Genomic DNA, 11,338 nt, shown 5'->3' on the forward strand with positions numbered 1-11,338 from the left:
TGGCTGGTTTTATGATAGCTATAGTTTTGCAATATCATAACAATGCATAAAGATTTTCCTCTTAAGCAGACAATAAGAAAAGGGCTAACTTCTGCTACAGTAGAATACAGTCCACAGTATCTGATATTGACATATATTCTACCATATTTGTCTAAAAGCTGTGCAATTTGCAGAAGTTAAACATAAAGCAGCAGTGTTTATCCGCAATAAACAGAAATATCTCAGTGAAATGCATTTTATGATACTTTCCAGTTACATCTGGAAACACTTATGATACTTGCCAATTACATCTGGAATGAGCATATGTTCTTCAAAAAGGCAAAACCTAGTGTTTTCTTGTATATGTTAACATACATTCACTATTGTTACTAATATTTCTATCACACAACAGAGTGTCATATAACACCTTGAAAACTTTTTCCTATTACTGCTTTCTTCTGTGGTATTTTTCACAGTAATAATCAGTATGAAATTTGAGTACTTCTCAGACATTAATTAATTAATTTTCACTGCACTGTATAAGATGAAGTCTCCAATATCCTAATCTCACAGGTGGCTATCAGATATGAAGAAAGGAATGCCATAGAGAATAAATATTCACAAAAAAAACAAATGTTCAGCCTGATATGTTCTGGATCATATTTTAAGATCACCAGTATTTTAGCATCATATTTTGCAGTACTTTTTTTTCTTCTTCTCCCCCTCCCCTGCCCCACCCCTCCCCTGCAGCTTCCAATAACTGCAATCATGTCCTGGAAGGACAAGCACTTATGTATAATTTATCCCAGTAAGGATAAATTGTGAAATGAGAGGGTTAAGTGACTTGCCTACTGTGATGCAGAACCTTTCCTATGGAGGAAGGATTGAATTCAGTTCTATATCTATTCTGGAAGGTATCAACTAAATTAGTTTCTAGTAACATATACTTATTTCTGTGTAATCAATAATTTCATCTTGACAAGTTTACATGTGTTTGAATTCTCATTTTATTTAACAGATGGAAAAAAAAAAAAAGGTAGCTGGCTAGCAGGTGAAAATCTTCCATTTTAGCTGCTGAAGCCTAAGTAAGTCATTATTTTTTTCTCAACAGTAGGACTGGAAACCTCTTGCCAGTATCCTCTTTTGAACCCTTTGCCTTTCATTCAGATGAACTTGGGAAGATGCAATGATCCTGACTGGAAGACTGTTGTACATTGTGGAGTTTAATGATCCATGTAACAACTGACCTAAGCACACATGCGCTGTGCTGTGCTGCGTTGCATATATCACTTGACCTTCTGGACGGTGCTCTGCTGCACATATTCCTTCACAGAAATGAACCCAGCTAGCTGACAGTAATGGAAGACCCTGGAGACTGCACCCACTTGGCAACAGCAACAATGCCACTGGCCTGTATTTGCCTCTATCTTGAATTGAAGCAACATCTCATATAAACATTCTTTTCTACTACAGTTCTTTCCAGAAAATCTTATAAAATCTCTGAAGACCACAATACCCACAAATGTCATCTTGGAAGGGACTTGTGCAGCATTCTACGGCTGCACTAAAGGTCTGTCTAATGCTGTATCAACTCAGGGTTCCCAGCATCAGAAGGGATGTAAGGTTTTCTAACTGCCTATTACCTTTTCTAGGAAGATAATGAAATACTTATCGTTCTTAAGAGAGTTTGCTCCTTTCTTGTGGCACCAAAAAGAACCAGCACCTGTCAGTGCAAAACAGAAAAGAAATACAGGCAGACCATTTGTTTTCTGAAACTAACTTTTTCTGAAGAATTTTGTCCTTCTGAGAGAAAAAGAACCCACAATTTATTAAAATTTGCCTTTTTTTTCTTTAAGACAAAAATGTTAGTTTATTCAGTTGTTCAAAGAAACATTGGCCTTGCCTGCTCTAGCGATAAGACAACCCCTCCTCCTTTCTGCAGTCCCATAAATGATAATGCTTTGTTAATAAATTTGCAGAAGCCAGAAATATAAGATTAAAAAATAATTGAGATTATTGATAAACAGTATTCTAAAGCTCAGTTTCAAACATCATAAGCATACATATTCTTATATGAGAAAATGTAACTGTGCATCATGCTTATGGAATATAATCCATGGAGTAGTGACTCTAAGAAGAACATGGGGTCCTGCAGGTGGTCGTTATGGGGTCTGGCAAATGGTCTTAATTTTAGTGAAGTATGATGCAATATCAGACTAAGCAAAAGGCTAGGAGTCACACATGTATGAACACAAGAAAACACAGCAGAACAGGTTACATTTATTTACATTTGGAACTGGTGAGATATCTAGGATTGTGTGTCTGATATCCAAAATTCAGGAGGTATCTGAATAACTGTAAAGAATTGTGACAATCACTGAAAGACTAAAATATGTACTTTACAGTAAAATATTACAAGACCTCTGTTGAATTATCAAAGATACAATGAAGGCACTGACTTTAACACTATTACCTTCACAAGGAACATACATTTGAAAATAAAGTGTACAAAGAAATAATTGACAAAGTAATGATAAGACCCGATGGTTGAAGGGTGAATTTATATAGTTACCTTTCTAAAATTTGTTCTTCCTTTAACTGTCTGTTAAATAAAATTGCACAACTCTAAATGTAGCAGAGGGCTTTTGCTTTTATTTTAAGTAAAAAGACAATTTACCAGTAATAAAAAGACCAGCAAGGCTCATTTTAGATTCTTCCAAAGTGAGAATTTTAAATTCTGACCATGTTTCCCTAAAGACGTACTCTGCATATAATATAAATTAATAGGGTGTAGTTCTATGGGCAATTTATGCAGAAAGAGGGACCTGATAATTATAATAGGTTTTTCTGCCTTTATAAGCTATTTTTTTTTAATCTAATTTTACCTTAAGTAGAGCTCTGACCCTTTTAGCAGAAGCTTTTTTTCATTATATCTTCATTCTTTCAAATGAAGCTTGTCTTTCTATGTATTTATATGTTTTGATTGACTTGTTAACTGAGTTACAATTTTTGTATGATCTTTTCTTACAGTTAGATAATTCAGTTTGAATTGTTCTTCCTATTAGAAGATCCATATGGCTTGTGGCAAATCCTGAAGATGTAGGAAGTCTGTGTTGTAAACTGAGGTCTTGGATAAGAAGACAGAACTGGGAAAAGGTAAAATGCAGATGCAGGACTGGAAACAGGACAAAGAATCACCGGGAAATACTTCTCAGTTCACCTAATATAAAACAAATCAGAATCAAAGAGGGTTATTGACTTGATAATAACATGTATCTAAGCCTCAATAATGGAACTACCCATTCATAAACAACAGCAGCAATAGGACAGATAAACCACAGTGCTAGACATTTGCAAAACATTACTGCATTACTTAAATTTTGTGATGACTCTTCTATAATCTCAAGATGTTTTAATAATGTACGTGCTCTTGCAGTTACATGGGTGGACTTAGAAGTGCACAACCCCCCAACCCCATCTCTTCCTTCTAGGCTGTGGAAAGTACCATCACACCCCTTCCTGGCTGTTGGGTTTCCCTTCGGTGCTGTACACCCCTCGTATAGCTGAAACCCATGCCTGTACTTTATGGGTCAGGCAAAAACCTTAGCAGGTTCATAGTTCAGTTCTTACTCCCATAGGAAATTGTCCAGGTTCATACTGACATGGACAGGCAGCCGAAACTCTATGTTCTTCAGATGACTGCAGTTCTAACTGATGCTTGGTCAAAACAGTCATGTTTCTTTCATAAAGATATTCTCTAATGTGGAGCACTCTTCATGTATCTTTTACTTCCTCAAATTCATTGGAAGGATGTTACACGCACCTGCTTGCTTCACTTCTTACAGCATGAAAAACATATGATGATCTATAAAACCACCTTTCTTTGCCAACTAGAACCAATGCCAGCCAATAGATTCCAAAGTTATCAGTATTGAAAAGGGGTATTCATAGTAAAAAATACACATAAACATATATACATACAGATGCTAACAGGGATCACGTGAACCTTCTTTCTGTCAGGGTCCTATTGTTCCTGTCCAGTCCCCCTAGAGCCACCTCCCCACTCTACCCATGGCTTGGGACCCCATTTCAGCCCCCTGGGGCTGTCAAACCCTGCCCCAGCCATGAAACAGCAGGGTTTGTCTCCAGCTCCCCACAGCCCTGCCATGCTTAGCCATGGGCTCCACTGAGCTGGGCCCACCTGCAGCTTTCCTTGGTCTGTTCCCGTTTCCAGGAGGTGCCCAATGTCCTGGACTGGGGCTGCCCCTGGTTTCCCCGGCTGCCCTGCTTTTGGCTGGGGTGGTGGCATGGGTCCTGACTGCCAGGCCATGCCCTGATGGTCCCCCATGGGGGGCCCCTGACATTGGCAGTCACACAGGCCCAGGGAGCCACCAGCACATGCTATGCTCTGGTGGTTTCCCATAAAGCAAGGAAGTAGGTGATGAAAAAATTAGAAAATATTCTTTAGAAAATATTTAATAAATAAAGTCAAGAAAGTTTTTCCTTTATGAGTACTTGTTAATTATTAAAACATTTCTGTATGTTGCTAAATGGACTAAAAGAGCAACACATAGAAGCAGTAGGTTGTTATCTACTTCATGGACCACCAATTGAAAGTGCGATAAATCTTTCTAGATAGGCATAATCAACACATATATTGCTTTCATATTTGTGATTTAATTATTTCTTATTATCTTGCAAACAGTAAAAAATCAGGAAATTCATTTCAGTCCTAGGCTCTAGACTAGACTATATCTTGATAGTCCTCATAAGTTGCCATCCCCCTTTTCCAGAGAATGTAAGCTTTCCTTTTTTTCCTGAGGTCCAGCCAAAGCTCTCTATTTAGCCAGGCTGGTCTTCTTCCCCGTCTGCTCGTTTTTCAAGACACGAGGATGGCCTTCTCCTGTGCTTCTTAGAGCACCTGCTTGAAGTATGCCCAGCCTTCCTGGGCACCTTTGCTCTTCAAAACTGCCTCCCAAGGGACACTCTCGACCATGCTCCTAAACAGGCTAAAGTCTGCCCTTCGGAAATCCAAGGTGGCAGTTCTGCTGGCTCCCCACCTTACGTGATCAAGAATTGAAAATTCTATCATTTCATGATCACTCTGCCCAAGGTGACCTCCAACCTTTACATCCCCCACAAGACCTTCTCTGTTAACAAACAGTAGGTCCAGTAGGGCACTTCCCCTAGTTGGTTCCTTCACCAGCTGTGTTAGGAAGTTGTCTTCCACACACTCCAGGAACCTCCATGACTGTTCCCTCTCTGCTGCGTAGTATTTCCAGCAGACGTCTGGGAAGTTGAAGTTCCCCACAAGAACAAGGGCAGATGATCGTGAGACCTCAGCCAGCTGCTTATAGAATACTTCATCGGTTTCTACATCCTGATTGGGAGGTCTATAACAAACTCCCATCACGATGTCTGCCTTATTGGCCTTCCCCTTAATTCTTATCCATACACACTCAACACTGTCATCCACACTGTTAAGTTCCAGACATTCAAAACTGCCCCTAACATAGAGGGCCACCCCACCACCTCTCTATCCCTTCTGAAAAGTTGGTAGCCATCCATTACAGCACTCCACTTGTGTGTGTCTTCCCACCACATTTCTGTGATGGCAACTATATCATAGTTTCCTTGCTGTACAATGGCCTCCAGCTCCTCCTGTTTATTTCCCATGCTGTGTGCATTAGTATAGATGCACTTCAGCTGGGCTAATTGCCCTGCCACTTTCTTGGGGGGACAAGCCCTAATTTGCACCTGATCATACTCAGACACTACTGTAGCTACCAAATTATCACTACCCCTCATGTCTTTGCTGCCACACAATTCACCATCCCCCACCATCACTGGGACAGGCTGCAAGACCTTGCTAACACTTTTACCCAGAACCACTGGTACACTGCTCCCAGGCACCACTTCTGTAATCCTGGTTTCATCCCCATCCCCCTTCAAACCTAGTCTAAAGCCCTATAAATGAGCCCTGCTAATTCTTGTCCCAGGATCTTTCTTCCCCTTCAGGTTAGGCTTCCCCCACCTGTTGCCAGCATGCCTGGTTTCCTCTAGATTAGCCCATGGTCAAAAAAGCCAAAGTTCTGCTGGCTGCACCAGTCTCAGAGTCAGGAGTTAATTTGCTGGCTCCTCCTATTTATCCCCTCGTCAACCCCTGCAAATGGTGGGATAGAGAACACTATTTGTGCTCCTGATCCCTTAACCAGCTGTCTCAGGGTTCTAAAGTCATTCTTCATTGTCCTTAGACTTCTGGTACCTACCTCATCACCACCTACCTGAAATATCAGTAGTGGGTAGTAATCTGATGTCTTATCCAGGGAAGGGAGTTTTCTCTGTATGTCCTTAATTCTGGCCCCAGGGAGGCAGCTGTCTTCCCTGTGGGATGGGTCCGGTCTACAGATAGGGCCCTCTGTTCCCCTCAGAAGGGAGTCACCTACCACAATTACCTTCCTTTCTTTCTTGGTTGAGGAAGTCCTGAGGCGTGGAGGTGAGTGGCCAACACTGGGTATCTCACTGGATGGATCATCCTTTCCATCCTCTATCGCCCGGTCCTCGATTTCCAAAGCCCCATACCTATTATGCAAGGGCAATTGGGACGGTGAGGGGGGCTGTGAGGGGGTTTCGCTTGCCTCTCCGAGGAGGGATCTGACTCCACTCCCCCTTATCCCTTGAGTTCTCTCCTTCTGGTTGGTGACAGGATGGAAGGGGATCATCCACTTCTGATAGAGCCTCTTCCTGCTGCCTTTGCCTCAGGGTATGGCTCCAACAATCTATTTCATTTTCACAGTCGCTGATAGTTCTTAACTTTTCTACCTCTTCCTTCAGTTCAACCACCTGCCTGAGCAGATCATTTACTTGATCACACCATATGCAGGCAGTGTCACTGGCTCCCTGTGACAGCAGTGCCAGGCTCAGGCATTCGTTGCAGCCCAAAACCTGCACAGCCACATGCTTGCATGGGAGCTCAGTCTGAGTTCCCACATTCTTTCTTGCAGCAGCTTTTGACCGTTTTGGGGCCATATTCTTCTCTTGTGGTGGGAAGTGGTGAATCTCTGCTGCCAGCTTCCTGCTAGGCCTGAGCCCATGACCCAGCATGCCGATGTTCCTCTGCTTGCGCTTTGTCGTTGTTTTTTGTTGTTTGGTGATTTTTGTTGTGTTTTTATTTTAAAGGACTTTGACCTTCTTTCAGGGAGCCCATTGAGAAAAGAAGGGGTGGGTATAACCACCTTTGCTCTTGAGCCATTTCAGTGCCTAGGGAACTCTGAGAGATTATGAACATGTCTGTAAAATGGGTTCAAAGTAACTAGTTGTCTAATGGCATGAAAGTCAGCAACAAATGGGAGGTAAGCACAATGCAAAAGCTCAAAGGAGTTGCATGTGAGCTAGATCGAATCTGAAAGGAGTATAACCATGATGGGGTAGCATTGTGCCTTATATCTTCATCGTTTACAAGTCCAGAAGCAAATTTTTAACCCAGCTATAAGACTGACTAGTGCTGCATGATTCAAGAGTACCAGAAATGTTAATGAGTAAAAATAGGAAAATTTTCTGATAATTTTAGTAAAGTGCAAACATTCAGCATTAGGATTTAAGAAAAAAAATCTAAGGCAGATGTCTAAGTTCTAATTCTAAAATTGTATTGAGTTTACCAGAGACAGATCATACTGGACTAACATTATATGTTTCTGTGATAAGAAAACTTATTTCTAGCTGCAGGAAACGTGGTAGATCACTTCTTCCGCCAAGAGAGTGAATTATTTGCTGTAGTGTCACGTGGGATTGGAAAAGATAAGAATTCATAGACAGATTGCAGAGCGATTGATGTCTATCTCATAGGAAGGTAGAAACAGGTAATACTGAAAGGAGAAATATAAGCCTGAAGTGAAATAACGTGAACAAGTATTTCCCTGAATTAGATTGGCATAAAAATGGTATATGTGCTAACGAAATTTGCTTCTGAGACAGACTTGAAACTCATTGTCAATACTTCTCAATACAGAAGATTGAGTTACCACATATAAAGAACTTTGTAAACACAGGTGATAGAAATAGAATTAAATGAAACAATGCAGGTAGTAAAATTGTTGACCAAGGGACTAATAACAAAAAATGGCTGATGCAATCTGGGACGTTACTATTATTTAATTACTGGGAAGGAAACTTGTCTAGCTCTAGTAATTTCATCACAGTGTGACAAAGAGGTCAACTCAGGAATGAGGAAATCATCTAGAATCTATTTTTTATCTAACAAAGTAGTTTAAACAGATAGCTGGAATTGTCGTCTCTGTTCAAAGTCTTACTGAACTTTTCTATAGAATACAGTATATAGCTTTAGTCATCCATGATTCAAGGATGAACTCAAACTTAGCTAGTACAGACAAAGACTAATAGCATGAAATGGAGCTTTACAAACAGAAAATGAAATAATTTGGCTTGTTTAGTACAGAAAAAGAAATGTTAATAGAGAATGTGATTGCTGTCTATAACTGTATAAAAATACTGTTTGAACTGAAGGACAGCTTTGTTACAAACAGAAATAATTTTTTGGGGGAGAGAGGGGGAAACCAAAACAAAACGAAAACAAATAAACCAATTTAGAGATTATCAGAAGGTTCCTTCCTATTAAAGAAGTTCTGGAACAGCCTTGTGAAAGGACTTCTGAGACCTAAAAATAAACTCTTTTTCAAATGCAGATGTGGGAGTGAATTTAACAAAAAAACGGTTATCTGCCCCAGCAGATCAGGTCCCACAGCCCGAAATCCTGTTTCAAAGCTAAAATATTTGATAATATAAAGTACCTGACATAGCAGAGGGAGGCTTAAGCAATACTTCAAACATAGGTCATGAGCACCACTAGCTTTTTCATTTACACTAGCGTTTAATCATTTTGAAACGAAGTCATATCCTGAATAATTTCATATCTGGTTCCTAAGAAAAGCAGTGATAAAATGAGACTCTAAAATACATTTCTGCTTTCTTGACCCTGGACCTGACTTGAAATTATGTTCTTCACTGATTGCCACTGTAATTGACACTGTGAGAAAACTCCCAGTAGTTTCCACTGGTGAAAAGTTAGCCATGGGGCCTTAGAAAATCTCATCAATAATTTTGACTCAGATGAAAATCTGATACATGAGTTTGTTACAACTACATTAGATCAAATACAGTTCTCCACAGCTTAGGAAGCAACTGAGTAGCCAAATCTATGCTTTACAGAAGCATATCGATGCAAAATATAATTTTGCCCCAATACATCGTGTTAGTCTGAAGTATTTTTAATCTATATTCCGCAAACATGACACCAATCTTTCATGCTTAGTATTCTATGATAGAAAAATTGTAGGAAAACATGAAACACAGTTGAAATCAACATTGAAATTAAATATCTGAGCAGATGCATTCATAGCCATGTTAAATGTCTTTGATACCAAACAAATCTCCTTGGGGCTGATAGATATGACACCATATGTACAGGAGATACAGTCATTTCTAGAATGGCAGCTGGAGGACGGATAGGATGAAGTAAAGTATCTAATAGGGCACAACACATCTATATTTAGGTTCTCAAATCACTTCCCAAATATAATTTTCTTTTAGGTTATTTCATCTTTTAAAAAATGTTATATACCAAAGTTTTTTGTTTTCTTTAGTAGAAGCCTATCTTCATGTCCTTATGTAAACAACTACAAGTCAGTGCAAAACAAGAAAAGGAATAACAGAAAAAAAAATCAACATTTTCTTGACAAAAGAACACTTCCCAAAATAGTAATCACTATGAAGAGTATTATTTACAATATATCATATTATGTTTTACGCATAACAATACTTTGAAATATTAAATAATATGTATTATTATCAATATGTAATATGTCATGGATTTATGGTAAGTTACATGATTGTATGAGATAGTAATATATGTATGCATATAATAATAGGAAAGAATATATGATATCAAATTGTTGTGATAAGTTTCATCTCCCCTAATTTTAAATGGCTAATCTGGTTGTTTACATCTTATTTTGGTACTATTAGTTTCTTTCTAGCCAGTGAAAGGAAGCAGATACTTTTTGAACTGGACTCACCTGATGTACTGACTCGTGCAATTGTAAGATGAAATTATCTCCATACAGGTAGTTCAGAGATGTCTGATGTCATGATATTTGCATTGCAGGCTCCTGTATTTGGTCAAACATATGCTACCTCTAGCAATTTTATAAATCCTGCACTTCATAATTGTATTTCTTCTATTCTGTGCATTTTGCATTTGTGTACAAATTGGTTTTGTCCTCACTGAAGTCAATAAGCATTACTAAATTCAGTGACACTGGACTAGCAAGACTGAAATTGCGTCTTTTTTTAAATTCCCCTACATGAATTTCCTGTCATGAATTTCCAATAGTCTGCCTCTTTCAAATGGATTAATACTGTGCAATTGCAGGTAATGAAAATCTCTCTGCTGAATGACACAAATATTAAAACCAACTGTCTGCACTTCACTAATATCAGCAGGGTCCCCCAGTTTCAATTTTGTTGAACTAATTCATGCCACTTCAAATTTTATTACAACTTGAACTTTCATTCCATAATTAATTACTTGAGCAGCGTGAGTATGCCCTGGACACTGAAAGATTAGAGCCTGCTTTTTCTACATCTCAGCTCAGACACAGAGCTTTATTTCGCAAGACCAAGATGTGCTGAAGCCAATACTCCTATCTAGATACAGAGGATTTAGTTTTGAAATTTTAGTTCAAAGCATGTCCAGTACAATGTTAAAAATTAATTAATCTGTCTTTCCAGCTGTTTACAATTTAAAGAGACAGGAACACAGGAGACATCTGTGTTCTTCTGGAGCAGCAGCTAGAGGCTAGGAAAGTTACCCAAGAGTTTATTGCCATGGTACTAGACACCTATATTTAGGTAGCTGAATCACACTCAGAATCTGAGCTAGCAGTTTGGTTGCTTTTATATCAATAGAAAGAGACAGACACTTGCTAAGACCAATTCGTCCCACCTTAAAAGAGTTTTTTTAAAAGAGAAAGAATGACTTGCACTTTGGAGGTACCAATCTCTCTCCATTGATTATAGTGAAAACACAGTTATCAACTTGGTGGAGGCAACTAATTTTTGGATGGCTAATTTCACCTAACATGTTTGTTAATCAAAAGAGACAAACATCTGTTAGTGACTGACTAGTAAGAAGAGATACCTCTGTAGACATGTACTACACATGAGACATCTGGAGGTCATCTGCCACAAAAAGCAGAGTTTTGGTGCTAGTAATACAGAGGAATTGTACTCACACAATATTGTGGAGAATTCTACCTCTGCTCTGTAAAAAGGGAGTAATGCA

Source organism: Vanellus vanellus, assembly GCF_965231255.1.
Source record: "Vanellus vanellus genome assembly, chromosome: 1".
Classification (NCBI taxonomy): Eukaryota; Metazoa; Chordata; class Aves; order Charadriiformes; family Charadriidae; genus Vanellus; species Vanellus vanellus.